Raw genomic sequence first — 18,743 nt, 5'->3', positions numbered from 1 at the left:
CCACAGACATAGTCAGCCTCATCCTCAGACTGGAGGTTGGAGATGGTTAAGTAGTGGTCAGCCCAAGAGCTGGAGCAGGAGAAACAATCAGGGATTCCATCCCCATTGCTGGAGCTTCCGTCACTGCTAACATACATCAGGTACCGAGGGGCCTTCCCTGGCTGCTGCTGATACCATTCAGTGGTGTAGTCACTGTGTGCGCTGCTCAGGGTGCAGGTGAGCTTGACCGAGGCTCCCAGGGAAGCAGATGCAGAGGGTGGCTGAGTCAGCACAGGCTGGGAGAGGGACACTGGAAACACAGACACCCTTTATGGCCTGGAGGAAGGACAGTCCTAGCATGGGTGTGGGAGAAAGTGTGAGTGGATTAGGGGGTGAGGATGCTGAGGACCATCCTGACCTGTGCAATGAAGGAGGAGGCTGAGAGGGAAGAGTGCTGTCCAGGCCATTCTGCAGACACCCCAGAGCTCTTCTGAGGCAAACATGCTGCAGGTCTCTCTTATCCTCCCTCTAGCTCCAGAGGAGAGAGAGGGACCCTGCATGCAATTGTGCTGCTCTTCCCCTACCCAGCCAAACTTTCCCTGGGCCTGTGTGCCACTACAGTGGCTAAGTATCATTTCTTGTAGAAGTGGGTATATGCTGGGTTTGGCCTGAGGCTCCCAGGGGGGAAGAGAGGACATAGCTTCTGGCTCCAGTGAGCCCTGAGCTGAGCCCAGGGCCAGGTGGAAGCTGAGCCCCAAGAGCCCTCAGTGACAGTCCTTCATTGCCCCCTGCTGCCCAGGCCCAGGTCCCGCGTGTCTATGACCAGATGCCAGGGCGTCCTGAAAGAGTCTCCTGCCCCACCAGGGCCTTGACCACTGCCCACTCCCTGTCCAGGACACAGCGAGGCCCCACTTTAGCACATCCTCCTATCTGTCTCAGTCTTGAGTTCTCTATTTGAGACTCAGCGGAACAGGACACACCAGCCACTTGCTTTTAACATGTCTTCCAAGGGAGGGGTGTCTCAAACATATAACTGGTGCATGAAATAAAATGTGCATTAGATGAGAACAGGGACTGTTCTCAGGTTACTCATAGATCCAAGGTTCTCTCTCCCTGCTTGACTGTTCAATAGGTCAGCACCCAGGATGAAGAGTACTGAGCACTGGAGAGAGGAAATTACCCTGCTTTGTGGTTCACAGGAGGTTCTGCTAAAAAGGAGAAACCAAGAAATTAAAAAAGGAAAACAACAATAAAATTCAATACAACAAAAATAAAATGTTATTAGTATATTTAGGGCTTCTTTTGAAGGGATTACAGATGTTCAAGGGATAATTTCCTGGCACTGGTGACAGTCCATGTTTATTCTGACATGAACAACTGTGTGATTAACTGAGATGGTCATGCCGGAAGGGAGGGCTAAAAAAAAATGGAGTGAATGGGACTGCAAACTAATACAACCTTTTTGGAAGGAAGTATGGAGAAATCTCAAAGAACTCAACCTAGACCTCCCGTTTGATCCTGTAATCTCATTACTTGGCATCTATCCAGCAAAAACAACCTTTTATTATAAAGACACTTGTACTAGGCTTTTACTCAGGGGGAAAAAAAACCAAAACCTTTTATTATAAAGACACTTGTATTGCAGCCCAATTTACAACTGCTAAAATGTGGAAACAACCTTAATGTCCTTCAACCCAGGAATGGATTGGTAAGCTGTGGTATATGTCTATCATGGTATATTATTCAGCCATAAAATGGAGATTTTGCAGCATTTGTACTAACCTGGATGGAGGTAGAACACATTATTCTTAGTGAAGCATCACAGGAATGGAGAAGTATGAATCCTATGTACTCGATTTTGATATGAGAACAATTAATGACACAGTGGGGCATGGGGGAAGGGAAGACCAGAGAAGGAGGGAGTGGGTGAGGGAAAGGAAAAAAAGAAAAGAAAAAGACAAGAAAAGAAAATAGTGACTAATTCTCACATAAATTGGATTTAATTTTGACTAAAATACATTACCTTAAACATTAATTTTCCATTCAACTTTTTAATATGTTGTTTGGGATATTGCATCCTCATTTATAAGTGAAATATGTTTTTAATTTCCCCTTTATAATAATATAGTCTCTCCAGTTTTAATATCAGGTGTACCCAGATCAAGTAGAATGATTTTGAAGTATTTCTTCGTTTTCTTTTGTCTATAAGATTTGGCATGATCTGTTTTTTGAAATGACCTTTTACTTTTATTTATAAATATTCGTTGTCTATTTTTTGAGACTTAAAATAATAATAAAAAGTTAACTGATGACTCCACACTGAATCTCAGAGTCAAAGCATTGTATAATAGACATACTCTTATTTAACAATGTGACTGTTACTTTCATTGCATTATTATTAGTAGTATTGCTGATAATTTTGATGCAGCAATTATCTGATTTCTTTTCTGAATTTATTTATGTTTGTTCATTCTTTACGAGGTTTTTGTTTCTAGTCCTTATCTTAAACATTGTTATTGTTATTAAATTTTAGGCCTCTAATTTTGTGATGGCAAAAAACGGAAACCTAATAAATACATGTATATGTAAAAATAAAAGAAAATCCGCCCCTCTTACCATATATCCTACTCCCTGGCTGAGTTATATTATAAAAATCCAGTGATTGTGTCACTTACTGATCAACGTCTCTCTCTTTTCCTCTCTCCCTCTCTCCTCTTTCTCCCTTTTTTTCGCTCTGTGTATTTAAAGTTCCAAAACTGCTGCACAGTCAGGAAATAGATTCTAACTACTTTCACATAAGTTTATCTGTGTTTTATTCATCAAACTATTTAGATGACGTAGGAGTTGTCATGACAGTCAAGTACAGAAAATGAAAGGGATTCTGTTTCATGGTTGTGATTTCATATCTGTTGGAATTAAGCCTGAATTAAGCCTGGCACATAACTTCTCAGAAAATCATTCACTGGCTTCCTCCACTCACTTTCCCAGTGTTTAATTATCTCATCTGTGGACACAAAGCCCACAAACCCATCATCCTCACTTCAAGAGTTTTCCCTAAAGTCCTTTGTGGGATTTTGCAGTGATGATGTGGATATTCTGATTTTACTGAGCATATGGCAGATTTTGAGTTTTTTATTCAGTGTCCTTTGGCAAATGATAATGTTACAGGCCCTAGAGACACATTCTCCGTGGTGGCCATAGTGAGCATTAGATTGACTACAAGGGAAAGTGTGAAAATTTTCTTCAGAAATGAAAACATAAGCATGGTTGGGCTGTTGGGATCATTTACATTAGTAAAGACACATTGAACTGTGTACTTAATATCCCCAAATGTCATTCTATGTAAGTTAACTTTAAACAAGGAAAGAATAAAAGGAGAATGATGGATTTTTTTGTTAACAAAAGCCATCAAATTTGCCACCAGCCAGGCCTGCTTTAAAGGACATTTTAAAACTATTTATCAATGAGATGAAAAATAATCTCAACAGGTAGCTAAAAATTTAACAACAAATAATTATTAAATAAGTACTAAGAAAGTGGAGAAATATGGGTAAAATGAAATAAAAATTGAGTATGTAAAATGGTTATGATAACATCAGTTGGTATTTTAAATATATGTGTAAATGTGATATGGATGTGGTATGTGCATATATGTGTAAATGTGATTGTGGATGTGTGTGTACATATGACACATGTTCATCAATGTGTGTGTATATTGTAAACATAGGACATAACTATGTTTGTTGTCCTTGTGTAAGTAGATAGAGAGTACGTGGAATTGAAGGGCCTGGACTCAGACTTCCTGATGCTCCATTTGAGACAATGAGCTCTTTAAGTCCCTTTATGTTGTCCCAGGAATCAAGAGGTCAGATTTCCTACCTTTAGAAATAAATTAATATAGGTCTGTTCCCAGACCCTTCCTGCCCTGTGTGCTCTTATGTCAGCAGGACAAGGTGGAGAAGAATGAGCTGAGTCAGTTCCAATGGGGAAGAGAATCGTGGACTCTGATAGGCCTCTGCTCTTGGCAGGTCAAATCTTCCAGCCAATCAGGACTTGGTTCACATGTTATCCGCTCAGCTCCTTGAGAAGCTCTGAGTGTTTCTCTAACTTATGGGACAATCCCAGGAGAGCCTTAGTGCCCCACAGTAAGTGCATTGCCTCAGTCTGCGTCTGGCCATCTACTGTGCTTCAGCTTTCCCCTGTGGGGGTCATAGATTTCCTAGATCAACTTTTCTGGTGTTTCTGCTCAACACCTCAATGGATTTATCAAAATTTAAATTATAGATGGGGGTTGATAGCTCAGGGGACACCATCTCATGGGGATTAAGGTACATTAAACATCCCTTGTTTATGGCATGGCACCCATAGCTCAGTGGTTAGGGCACTGCCACATACGGGGGCTGGTGGGTTTTAACCCAGCCTGGGCCTGCTAAACAACAATGACAACCACAACAAAATAGTAGCCAGGGGTTGCAGTATTCCCCTGTACTCCCAACTTCTTGGGAGGCTGAGGCAAGCGAATTTCTTAACCCCAAGACTCTGAGGTTGCTGTGAGCTGTGATACCACAGTACTCTACCGACAATGACATAGTGAAACTCTGTCTCAAATAAACAAACAAACAAACAAACAAACAATAAAAACATACCTGCCACCTGCACAGCATAGAAACTGCAGGCTTTTTAATTAGATAGAGTATAACAAACATAGAACTTTCCCCATCTGTCTACATTTCTTTCATGTTTCTTTTAAATATAATTACACATACAAATTAAGATGAAAAATATTAAATTGAGTTATGTAGTCATTTGCTATCTGTGGACAAGCTGGCGAGGGTGCAGCATGGATGGAAACCTCTCACACTTGCAGTGAAATAACCCAGGGGGCTCAGAGAGGTGAGCTACTTCACGTGCTCAGAAAGTAGCAAGGAAGTGCTGCCTCAAACAAAAACCTCAGAGGTCTTTTACTGAGCATGAAAAATGTGTATGACTAACAAAGTACTCAACAAACAGTTAATAACAAACACAGAGAAACTCTAACCTCATTACTAAATGTAAGGGTAAGAGTCACTATTTTTTAAGAAACTCTAACCTCATTACTCAATGTAAGGTTAAGAGTCTTTTTTTTTGGTAAAGAATGAGGAAGTAATAGGAAAAAGTGGAAGGAAACATCTAAGAACAATGTCCTATAATAATAAAGTCAGAAAGTTACCAAAGAAACAGGGCCAGTGCTTAGGGTGTAAACTCTAACTGCCTTAGCTCTCCTTTTGGTCCCATTCTATACTTTGACTTGCTCAGCAGATCTTCATCTATAATTGCTAAACATTCTGTTCAGACCACAGCCCACACTGTGTGCAGCCTGGGGAGGTCATGAAGGAGTCCAGACTCAGGAATGTTAGCTCTGGGTAGTCTTGTCACTGAATATTCTGTTTAGACACCCCAGGTTGTTTCCAACACTGTGCTGTGTGCAGTGCAGTGGGGGGTGTCTGAGGAATCTGGACTGTTTTCAGCCCATCCTCCATAGTGTCAGCCTAAGCTACTTCTGTCCCTGATCTTTAACCCAGATCTCCAATCCACAGAGTTCCTGTGTGCCCTTTGCCCAGTTTCCCCCACCGAGGGAGTCTAATAACACTATATGCAACATACACTATCAAAATGATGAAATTAACATTGAAATAATGCTTTATGCCATTTTATCATTTTACTTTTAACCTCTGTATAGAATTATATTTTAAGTGGGGTTTCAGGTAGAATTATGTGGTTGTCTCTTTGTTTTATTATTGATTTTTAAAAGTGACAATCTCTTCCTTTTAATGTATGTGGTTAGTTCATTTACATTTAATGAAATTATTGGTATAAATGTATTTAAGATTACAGTTTTAACATACATTCTCTGTTTATTTCCATGATTTCTGTTTGTCTGTACCTCATTGCTGCCTTCTTTTGGAATACGTGAAAATTATTTAGTGGGTTCTTTTGATATTTGTATTGGTTGTTTGAATTTATCTCTTTATTTAGTTTTATTCTAGTTGTTCTAAAGACAACAATATGCCTAACTTTTCATAGTCTATGTAGAGTTAATACTAAGCTCAATTTTTTCCCATTACATAATTTATATGCAGAAATTCTATCAAAGTGCTATAACTTAGATAAAACTTAAGAGCTGAAAAGTAAATATTTTGCTAATATACCTATTGATTTTCTTCCCACATCCCTTAGGCTTAATGTTTTTCTCATTTAGCATTTATCTTCCACCCAAAGACCTTCGTTTTGTGTGTTTTTTTTTTAATTTATTAATGTATTTATTTATTTATTTATTTGACTTTGGGGTATTTATTGGAGATGAAACATTTCAGGTTGTCTTCAGCTGACTAGATCTTAATTTGTCCTTTTCTCTCAAAAAAAAAAAAATACACCTGGAAAGTTCATTACATGGTGACAGTTCTTTCTTTCTTAACAGTGTGAAAATCTAATGTCACTATATTTTCTCAATGTGTGCACATGAAATAGTCACAATTGTTTCATTTGTTGATCTTCTGTATATATTATAATATTTTCTGTCTGATTTTATTTATGTGACTTTGCCTTTATCTCTGGTTTCAGCACATTATTATTGTTTGGACATGGTTTTTATTAAGTGTATCTGGTTTTGAGTCACTAACTATCTTTGCTCTTTAAGTTTATATCCCTCATAGATAGTGGATTAGGGATTACCAGTGGCTGGGGGTGGGGGAAGAATGTGGACTGACTGATAATTGTGGGATTTGGTGGGGGAGTTGATAAAAGTATTGCAAAATTGGATTATGATGGTGGAAGAATAATTCTGTGTACATAGTAAAACGATTTAATTGTACCTTTTATAGTATGTCGAGTATATCTCTTATTTTTTTATTTCTATTTTTTTTTTGTAGAGACAGAGTCTCACTGTACTGCCCTCGGGTAGAGTGCCGTGGCATCACACGGCTCACAGCAACCTCTAACTCTTGGGCTTACGTGATTCTTTTGCCTCAGCCTCCCGAGCAGCTGGGACTACAGGCGCCCGCCACAAGTCCCGGCTATTTTTTTTGTTGTTGTTGCAGTTTGGCTGGGGCTGAGTTTGAACCCACCACCCTCGGCATATTAGGCCGGCGCCCTACTCACTGAGCCACAGGCGCAGCCCTCTTATTTTTAATAAATGAATACTACGTGGGAACAAACCCCACTGACAATTAGAAGGTGCAATGTGCTGAACCTCACTTCCTCTAACACTGACAACACAGGGTTGGCCACAGTCATCGTCTGCATTTGTCACAGGCAGTCATGGGGTTATTTACCTCACGGGAGGCCAAGGGCAGTTTTTGTCTCAGTTCTCCATGTGTCTGGAGCACTGTGTGAGCACTCAGGCTATCACCCCATGATGAGCAGTAATCAACAGCCTCATCCTCAGGCTGGAGGCCCGAGATGGTCAGGGAGTCAGTATTGCCAGTATTGGACCCAGAGAACTGATCAGGGATTCCTAAGGGCAGTGAAACTCCAAGCATGACAGTTTCGGGGGCACCAGGAGAAATCTGCTGGTACCAGCCCACATTATACTTTCCAACATTGTTGCTGTTTCCAGTACAGGACAGGGTGATCATCTCTCCCATAGACGCTGACACCCAGGCTTCCGGTGTCAGTCTGGACTGTGCCCAGGATCCTGGAACAGAAGAGGTAGAGACACACAGAGGTAGTCTGGGGTCATTTTCCACCACATGCTCTCAAAATGAAAGGGAGAAATCAACCAGGTGTGCCCCACCCAGGCACTTCTGCTTCCCAGGGCCTGTCACCTGGGCAGAGAGTGAGGAGGGTGAGCAGGAGAGGGGCATAGCCCATGGTGGAGATTCCTGTCAGCTATGATTCCTGGGGATCCACAGCTGCCTCAGAGCTGCCCCTGTCTCTTGTACCTACTTCCCCACTGTGGGGACTGAGAGGCCTTTCATTCAAATCAGTCCCCTCCCCTCACATGGCCTCCCAGTCCCTGGGCACGGAGATTTCTCTACATGAGGCTGGCAGGGCCTGGCATGAGCCTCCCTGGGACTAAGATTAAGCAGCCAGTCTGTCCCAGGGGACAGTGAGCCGCAGGCCCCCAGCAGAGAGCAGGTGGCTGGTTTCCAGCCGGGCAGCCCCACAGTGCCCCTTGCTGCCCCTGGGGTGGTTTCGCTCAGGTCTGGGATGCCCAACAGGGGACCCTGGGAAGAACACTGGGCTCCCCACACCTTCTCTGCTGCTGTCCTCAGACAGAAGGACCCCTTCACTCCCCGGTGGCTCCTCCACAGGACAGCTGTTCACCTTGGCTAAGTGCTGACTTCAGTGACAGGGACTCCTTGGCAGTTTAATCTGTGGCCATTTCTTCCACTGTGGATTTGTTGTGGGGTCAGCTCACTAGAACCACAAAGGACAGCGACAGCCCAGCCAAGACCTGTTAGTTGGAAAGGCCTAGGATGATGGCTTTGCTTTCCCTCTGCCCATGCTGCACCATGACAGGGCGGTTGCTTTTTATGTTCAGTTGTGAGACTTTCTATTATACATGAGATATTAGAGCCTTCTCAGATATGTGATCAGCATGTGTTTCTTCTGTTAGTGTTTGACTTTCTCTCTCTTTGACTGTGTCCATTGACAAACACATTTAAAATTTTTCATCAAGTCAAATTTATTTATTTATTCATTCATTTACTTTTTTTTCAAATCATAGCTATGTATATTAATGCAATTATGGTGTACAATGTGCTGGTTTTATATGTAATTTGAAATACTTTCATCAGACTTGTTAACATAACCTTCACCACATTTTCTTAGTAATTATGTTAAGATATTTATATTCTACACTTAGTAGATATAACATGTACCCTTATAAAATGCACCATAGGTGTGGTCCCACCAATTACCCTCCCTCTAGCCATCCTCCTCCCTCCCCTGCCCATCCTCTTTCCCCTTCATCTGTAGTTGGGTTATAGCTTTCATATGGAAGTGTGGATGCTTATAGATTGGTTTCATAGTAGGGCTGAGTATATTGGATACTTTTTCTTCCATTCTTGAGATACTTTGCTAAGAAGAATATGTTCCAGCTCCATCCATGTAAACATGAAAGAGGTAAATTCCCCCCTATTTTTTTTAAGAGACAGTCTCACTCCATCACCCTCGGTAGAGTGCTATGGCATCACAGCTCACAGCAACCTCCAGCTCTTGGGCTTAGGTGATTCTCTTGCCTCAGCCTCCTGAGTAGCTGGGACTACAGGCACCCTCCACAACAATAGACCAGGCTACTTCTAGTTGCAGTGTGGCCAGGGCCGGGTTTGAACCCACCATCCTCGGTATACAGGGCCAGCGCCCTACTCACTGATCCACAGGTGCTGTTTGTCTCCATCTTTTTTAAGGCTATATTCCATGGCATACATATACTGCAATTTATGAATCCATTCATGGGTTGATGTGCACTTGGGCTTCTTCCACGACTTAGCAATTACGAATTGGGCTGCAATAAGCATTCTGGTGAAAAGATCTTTGTTAAAAAGTGATTTTTGGTCTTCTGGATATGTACCTAGTAGAGGAATTGAAGGATTGGCAGGTCTATTTTTAGATCCCTAAGTGGTCTCCAAACATATTTTTAAAGGGAATATATTAGTTTGCATTCCTACCAGCAGTGCAAAAGTGTTCCCTTTTGTCTAAATCTACACCAACATCTATGGTTTTGGGATGTGGAATAATCTTACTAAAGTTAGATGATATCTAAAAGTGATTTGATTTGCATTTCTCTGATGATTAAGGATGATGAGCATTTTTTTCATGTGTTTGTAGGCCATGCACCTGTCTTCTGTAGAGAAGTTTCTCTTCAAGTCCCTTGCCCACCCTGAGATGGGATCACTTGTTCTTTCTTGCTAATATGTTTGAGTTTTCTGTGGATTTTTTTTTTTTTTTGCAGTTTTTGGCCAGGGCTGGTTTGAACCCGCCACCTCTGGCATATGGAGCCGGCGTCCTACCCCTTTGAGCCCCACGCACCGCTCCCTCTGTGGATTATTGTTATTAAACCTTTGTCAGAGACGTAACCTGAAAATATCTTCTCCCATTCTGAGGGCTGTCTGCTTGCTTTATGCACTGTGTTCTTGGCTGTGCAGAAGCTTTTTAATTTGATCATTTCTCAGTAATGTATTTTTGGTGTTGCTTCAATTGCCTGGGGGTCATTCTCAGAAAATATTCTCCCAGGCCAATTTCTTCAAGTGTTTTCCCTGCACTTTCTTCTAGTAATTTTATACTTTTCTATCAAAACACACACAGACACACAAAAGCACACACAGAGACACACATAAAAACACACACAAGGACACAAAGACACACACAGACACAGAGACACACATAAAAACACACACAAGGACACCAAGACACACACAGACACAGAGACACACATAAAAACCCACATAAGGACACACACATATACACACAGAAACACAGATGCAAACAAAGACACCCACAGACATACACACAGACACAGACACAGAGAACACAAAGACACACACATACACACACAGACGCACAGAGATACAAACACACAGACCCACACACAGACATACACAGAGACACACTCAGACACACACGACACAGAGAGACACACAGAGACACATACACGGACACACACAAACACACACAGGGACACAAACACACACAGAGACACACACAGACAAAGACACATACAAAGACCCACACAAGGACACACACATATACACATAGACACACACAGACACACACTCAGACACACACAGAGACAGACACATAGAGAACACAAAGACATGCACACATACACACAGACACACAGAGAGACAAACACACAGACACACACACAAACACACTCAGAGACACACACAGACAAACACAGACATGCACAGACACACACAGACACACACACAGAGACACACAGAGACACACACACACAGAGGCACAGACACAGAGGTAAACAAACACTAAGACAGACACTCATACAGAAACACACTCAGACACACATACAGACACACACAGAGAGACACACAGAGACATGGACACAGATACATACATAGACAGAGGTACAGAGACACACACACTGAGATACACAGACACACACAGAGACAGACACACATGGATACACACACAAACCCAGACACACACACAGACACACACACAGAGCCACACATATACAGAGAGACACAGAGCCACACACAGAGACACACAGACACACAAAGACACACAGAGAGAAACAAATGGACAACCACACATACACAGACACAGACACACTCACAGACATACAAGGAGACACACAAACAGACACACACACACAAAGGCATACACAGAGACACATATACAGAGACATACAGACATATACACAGACACACTCACAGAGACACCCACACAGACACACACACAGACACACAAAGGCACAGACAAACATACAATTAGACACGCAGAAACACACACACAGACACAAAGAGAGACACAGACACACACAAAGACACACAAAGAAACACACAGACTCAAACACACAGAAACACACAGAAACACAAACACAGACACACAGAGACACAGAAAGGCACACACAGAGACACACAGACACACGCACACACACAGACAAACACACAGAGACACGCACAGACTCACACATAGGCACACATACACAGACACACTGACATATAGACACACACACAGACACACCCAGAGACACACTCACAGACACACACACAGCAATACACAAAGAGACACACATAGACACACATAGAAAGACAGACACAGGCATACATACAGAGAAACACAAACATACAGACACTCAGAGACACACAGTCACAAACAGAGACACACACTCAGAGACACACAGAGATACATACACAGACATACCCAGAGACACATACATAGACACACACACAGAGACACACCCAGAGACACACACATAGACACACATACAGGCACACACAGACACACTGAGACAAACACAGACACACACACGCAGACACATAGAGACACAGACAAGACCCACACTCAGACATGCACACACAGAGACACACAGACACACATAGACAAAGACACACACAGGGATGCAGACACAGGCACATACAAAGACACATGTAGAGAAATACATGCAGACGCACACAGAGACACACACATAGACACAAACAGAGACCCACACACAGAGACACTCACACAGACACAGGCACACACCCACAGACATAGAGACACACACAGACACACACAGAGACCCACACACACAGACACATCACACACAGAGACACACACCCAGACACTCACAAAGACACACACAGAGGAACATATTACAGACACACACACACACACACACAGACACACAGACACATACAGAGAGACACACAGAGGAAGATGCAGAGACACACACAGACACACAATCACACACACATAGACACACACACAGACACACACACAGATACATAAACTGACAGACACACACACTCAGAGACAAACATACACAGACACACAGAGACACACACACAGAGTCACACAGACACACACCCAGACACACACGGACACTCAGAGACAAACACACACAGACACACAGAGACACACACACAGAGATACACACACAGAGACACACACAGCCACACACAACTAGGGGCTGCTCTCAGAAACTTCATTTTGGGACACTGAGGCAGTTGTCAGTCGGCTCTCCAATAAAGGACTCCCCTGAAAATTTGGCTCGTGTGGCTGTGTGATCTCTGCGGGAACTTCTGGGTGTAACACTAGGATTAAGGGTGTCATGCACAACACCTGGCCTTTCTTTACTATTTATGTATAGTTCTGAGTCTCTATTCAGAACTCTGTGTCCTCCATCTATGTGTCTATTGTTGTACTAATATCATGCTTTTTTGGTTACTATGGTCTTGCAGTATAATTTGAAGATTGGAAATGTAATGCCTCCAGATGTGGATTGCATTGGCTAGTCGGGCTCTTTTGTGATTCCGTGTGAAAATTAGGATTTTTTTCTCTAATTCTTTCCAAAATGATGTTGGCATTTTAATGGGAATTGTATTGAATCTGTAAGTCATATTTGGGCAATATGACATTTTAGCAATGTTGATTCTTCCAGTGTTTTGTCATTCACGTAATCTACAATTTCTTTCATTAGTGTTTTCTAGTTCTTACTTTAGAGATTTTTACCTCCTTGGTTAAATGTATTGCTAGGCATTTTATGTTATTTTGTAGCTATTGTGAATGGTATTGAATTTTTGATGTGATGATCACCTTAGCATTTATTAGTGTATAAAAATGCTACTGATTTGTGTACATTAATTTTGTAACCTGAGATAATTAAATTTATTAATTCTAGGAGTCTTTTGGAGGAGGCTTTACGGTTTTCTAGATTTAAGATCATCTCATTGGCAGCAGGGATAGTGTAACTTTTTTTTTTTTTTCTGACTTGAGTGTCCTTTATTTTTTTCTATTATCTGATTTCTCTGGCTGGGACTTCCAGCACTATGTTGAGTAGAAGTGGTGAGAGTGAGCATCGTCCGGTCTCAATTCTTACTGGGAATGCTTTTAACTTTATCTCATTCAGAATAGTGTTTGAATTAAAGGCCATTCACAATCAGAAAGGATTTGGAAGGGGTTTGTCTTGTGAACTAAAATAAAATCTTACGTCCCCCTCCACCAGCAACTAACTGAATGGACCCCCCCCCTTGGCCAAGGGGATCCCTTAAATTGAGTTGCTAGCCAGCAGAGAGGAAATCTGACATGTCTCATCATGCTCCCTCCTCTTATTAGAGATGCCCTCTGTGACTCACAACAGCCAAAGGCTGTGGAAGACTTACCTGCACGTCCTCAATATACACAACAAACCAGTTGAGTCTGTCCAGTGCTTTGTCTCCGATTAACAAACCCTTTACCTTAAGCATGTCTTTTTGCTGACTCGGTCTTTTAGCCAAAGTCTAACTCTTCCAGACAATTATCAGATAAAGAATCTTTAAACCCACGTATAAATCTGTGAGCCCCAACCCACCAGATGTCCCAGCTTTTTGTGCCAAACCAATGTATGTTTTCTGCTTATTGATTTATAACTTCACCTGTAATTCCTATCTCCTAAAACCAAACTGCAAACCCATAACTGGGAGTCCACTTGCTCAAAGCTTCCTGGGTGTGGCTCTGGGTCATAGTCTTCAAATTTGGCTCAGCATAAACCTCTTTAAATTATTTTTACAAGTATGGCTTCTTTTCCATTGACATCATATGTAGTTTTTATTATGTTGATGTATGTATTTATTCTGTCTATGCCTATTTTGCTGAGGGTTTTTTATCATTAACACTTGCTGGTGTAGGGTGAGGGGAAATGTGCCCTTTCCCCCCAAAAAGTGGCTGAAAGACCAACTCACAATTAAGGCAGGATAGTAAGAGAAATGTTTATTTCCAAATATCATGCACATGGGGAGAATTACAGGAGTCATCTCCCAATGTTTTAATGATGGCCCGATACCTTTTAAGATGCCTTTTAGAAGGGAGGGGGAGAATGTGGAGTACAGGAGCAGCAGGTGAATGCTAAGAAGGATGAATAGATGGGGGAAAATGAATTGACTTGTAAATTAACCCGAGAGACAGTTATTATGTTTTAAACAATTTGCAGTAGGTCTGCTAGCCTTCAGGGTGAACAAAGAAAGTTAGTTTTGCCCCTTTGATATTTTGATCACATTGGTCAGGTTTTATGTAGATAGAGAAGAAGCCCCTTCCAAATGCTTTCTGATTGTGAATGGCCTTTAATTCAAAATATTCTTTATACAAGTAGTCAATTTTGGAGTGAAATTTCCTTAGCTCCTTCACTGGATTTTAGTGAATGTTCTTACTGTATCTATCGAAATAATCATATGATACTTGTTTTAAATTCTGCTTATGTAGTGAATCACATTTCTTGATTTGCATATGTTAATCCATCTTTGTATCCCTGGGAGGAAATTCACTTGTCATGGTAAACTATACTTTTCATGTGATCTTGGGTTTTTTTGCTAGTGTTTTCTTGATTGTTTTTGGATAGATGTTAATCAGGCCTGTAGTTATCTTTTTGTTGTTGTTGTATTCATTCCTGGCTTTGGTATTAGGTTGGTATTGACTTCATTAAATGAATTAGAGAGGATTTCCTCTTTCTAATCTTATGTAACAGTCTCAGTAGGACAGGTACCAGTTCTTCTTTGTATGTCTGGTAAGAATCACTATGATCTGGTTTTTGGCTTTTTTGGGAGGAAGCATATGTTTTATTGCTAATTTATTCTCACTACTTGTTGGTATGTTTAGAATTTCTATTTTTCTCCAACTCAGCTTGGGAGGTTGTGTGATTGCAGGAATTTATTCATTTTCTCTAGAATTTTTATTTTTTATTTATTTATTTATTTTTTTTACATTAATCACTTGTGCAGTCTCAACTGCCATTATCCTGTTTAATCAGTTATAAGATGTATAATTTTTCACATATAAATATTCCCCAAATTGGGATGCTACTGACCCAACAGTACTTGTGATGTAATTAGACACTGTCTCTTAGGAAGAAAGGATCAACATCTTAGCAACACATCACGCCAACAAAAGCTTTAGTCCAGTAGCAGGGAGAGGGTACTGTGAGGTCAGCCTACCAGCACTTCAGATATACAGATCTTATCCTGACCACAAGAGCTGCAGCTTACATGGTAAGCCTGGAATGCTACACTTAATAGGTGGTTTGGCTAGTAGCAAATTATAACGTAGCATCTGTCCAGTGTTTCACAGTACCAAAATTCACCAAATCTGCATCCTCTATTTCTTTGAAACATTGTTAAATATTAGTATCTGTTTTCAAGTGTGAGTCCAGCAGCTACGGTGATGTCATCATTACTACTGAATATCCCACTTTCATTTGCCTTCATTGATGTCACTGTCGCTGTCACTGCTGCTGTCACTATCACTGTCACTGGTCCATGCAGTTAGGTTTTCTAGGGCTTCCTTTTGTTCCTGGCTGATGGCAAAGTCAGTCATTACTCTTTGGAAAAGGCTCTCGCAAATAGGTAAGCTGAAAGCACTCGCCAGTTTTACCACTTCAATGGCCTGGGCAGGGCTATTGGACACTTTTGCACTGTCCATGAACTCATTCAGCAACTCATTTCTAGGGATCTTATTATGCTTCCTGAAAAGCCCCAACATTTTCCATGCTTCATGGGTTCTCCCAGCCCTTAAAAAGAGGACAGCTATACAGTTGAGAGGGATGGCTGGCCAATCTGGAGCAGTCTGTCTGCCATCTTGGCTTTCATAAGCAGATTTGATGTCAGCGGCACAGTCAGCAAACTCCTCCAGAAGCTCTGGTGGATGCTTATCCCTTGCCATAAGAATCAGAATCTCTTCCTTTAGGTCATTGTGGAAAGTATGACCACATTCTTTACTATCTTTCCAAATCCGAGGAATCACTTCTAGCCGATTGGCCACATCCAATGCTTGGAGTAGATCTACCAATGTTTGGGAGTGGGGAAAGAAAACTGAAGGTATCAGGTCCTTATACCACTTCAAGGTGACATCAATTCGTTCCATTAGACAAATTAAAGTGAAGAACTTGGAATAATAGAAATGACGGCGATAATCAGGTCCCATAAATTTCCGGTTATCTCCAGTGTTTAAAAGGCCATGTATTTGGTAAGCAAGTTCCAGATCTCTGAGAGATGAGCAAACTCTCATGGCTGACTGAAAAAACATACCATCATCCAGATCCTTTGGAGAAAATTTCTTTCCCATTAATTCATTCATTATATCATAGATGATCAAGGATGATCCTTTTGAAATGTTTTCATGTTGAAAAAATAGCTGAATAATATGGTGATATGTTGCAAGCGAGGGTTCTATTCCAATGGCTTTCATTTCTCGTAAGGTCTGTATTGCTGGCAATCTTGCAAGTACATGAAATCTTCGGAGACATTTCAAAATGGTATTAAAAGTCTGTAGATTTGGTTTCACCTTCTGTGCAACCATTTGTTTCAGTAGCTCCAGTGTTTTATTCCATTTTTCCTCAAAACCCGCATTCAGCCCCAACATTGTTGCTTCAATCAATGCACTGAATGTGTATACATCAGCATGGAGTCTGTTGTTTAATAATTCAGTGTACAAGTTTAATGCCGGCTCATAAGCTCGATGCTTCACCATCCCTCGGATCACTGTGCAGTAGGAATGTGAATTTTTCTCTGGCATCAATGTAAAGATTCTCTCAGTATTGTTTTTTTGCCCTCCATGTAGCTCCAATCTGATGACCAGCCTTCTTCCTAAATTTCTTGTTACTTTCCTCTTCCAATTCCTATGACGGTTCAGTTTGCTGAAAAGGATAATCAGTGGAGGGCTTGTGGTCACCATAGTAACACAGTAAATCCAAGAGATTATTTGTTGTTTCAAGAGACACAGTGGTTCCTGCTTGCAAAAGCTGATCAAACAGGTCCACAGAGGATTTGACTTTTTTGAGCTTGATTCGTTCCTTTAGGGCAGCTTCACTTACTTCTTCGATCTGAGGTTCAAAGCACTCAGGCATTAAACACGGTATATGTGGTTCAGCTATGTCCTTTCGAAAATATTTGGGATGTGAATTAATAATAAACTGTGCTGCATTCTCCCCAGACTTCTTTGCCAGTAAAAATGAACGAGATTCCACAGAAGATGCTGGAATAAGGTAGGGATCATCTTGAAATGCATAAGGTGCAGCTGTGGTGTCCCTGTTTACTGTGGAAGCAAGTGCCTGAAGAACGGCCACTTTATCCCAAGATTTCTTTCTTGGAATAACCACTTCTTCAATCCTTGTTACATCAGTTCCTTCAACTTTTGGGAGGGTTGTACTTCCAGAATAAAATCTGAAACTTGATATTCGTTCACAAAGTCCTGCACGTTGACCCTTCAATGACAGGTAAAGCCTGCTGTGGATCCTGAAGCAAACTGAACCAGTCACCGCCATCTTTCGTTTCCTCTAGAATTTTTAGATTGTGTTCACAGAGGTGTTCATAGTAGTCTCAGAAGATCTTTTGCATTTCTATGATATCGTGATATAATGTCTCCTTTTACATTTTTGATTGACCTTATTTCAATCATTTTCTTCTTTTCTCAGTTAATCTACCCAGTGGTCTATCAATTCTGTTCTTTTCTTTTTATTTTTTTTTTTGTGTGGTATATCAGTTTTATTTGTCTTTTCAAAGAATCAAATTTTTGTTTTGTTGATCCTTTATATTGTTCTTTTTTGTTTCAATTTTATATAATTCTCTGATTTTTTGTTATTTCTTGTCTTCTACTAGCTTGAGGTTTGGTTTGTTTTTATTTTTCTAGAACCCCAATGTTTGACATTAGGTAATTAATTTGTGATATTTCTGTCTTTTATTTATTTATTTTTGGGGAGACAGAGTCGCAGGCTCTCACCCTGGGTAGAGTGCTGTGGCATCACCGCTCACAGCAACCTCAAACACTTGGGTTTAAGTGATTATCTTGACTCAGCCTCCAAAGTAGTTGGGATTACAGGCAACCGCCACAATGGCCACTGTTTTTTTGTTGCAGTTGTCATTGTTGTTTGGCAGGCCTGGGCTGGATTCAAACCTGCCAGCTTTGGTGTATGTGGCTGGCACTCTAGCCGTTGAGCTACAGGCATCAAGCCTATGATATTTCTGTGTTTTAATCGGAAGTATTTAGTGCTATAAACTGCTCTCTTAGCTCTGCTTTTAACTTACCCCAGAGATTTTGTTAGTTCATCTTTTAATTTAAAAAATGCTTTTTAAATTTTGCACCTTCATTTCATT

The 18,743-nt window shown here is 41.1% G+C and overlaps 1 pseudogene; it reads right to left on the bottom strand.

Annotated features, from left to right (window-relative positions):
• Nucleotides 1–15,519: 15,519 nt before the first annotated feature.
• LOC128573687 (pentatricopeptide repeat domain-containing protein 3, mitochondrial-like) lies at nt 15,520–17,918 on the bottom strand (annotated as a pseudogene).
• Nucleotides 17,919–18,743: the final 825 nt, after the last annotated feature.

This window comes from Nycticebus coucang, chromosome 21 (assembly GCF_027406575.1).
Source record: "Nycticebus coucang isolate mNycCou1 chromosome 21, mNycCou1.pri, whole genome shotgun sequence".
Taxonomy (NCBI): Eukaryota; Metazoa; Chordata; class Mammalia; order Primates; family Lorisidae; genus Nycticebus; species Nycticebus coucang.
The sequence above is the reverse complement of the archived record's forward strand: the minus strand, read 5'-3'. Positions and strand labels throughout refer to the sequence as shown.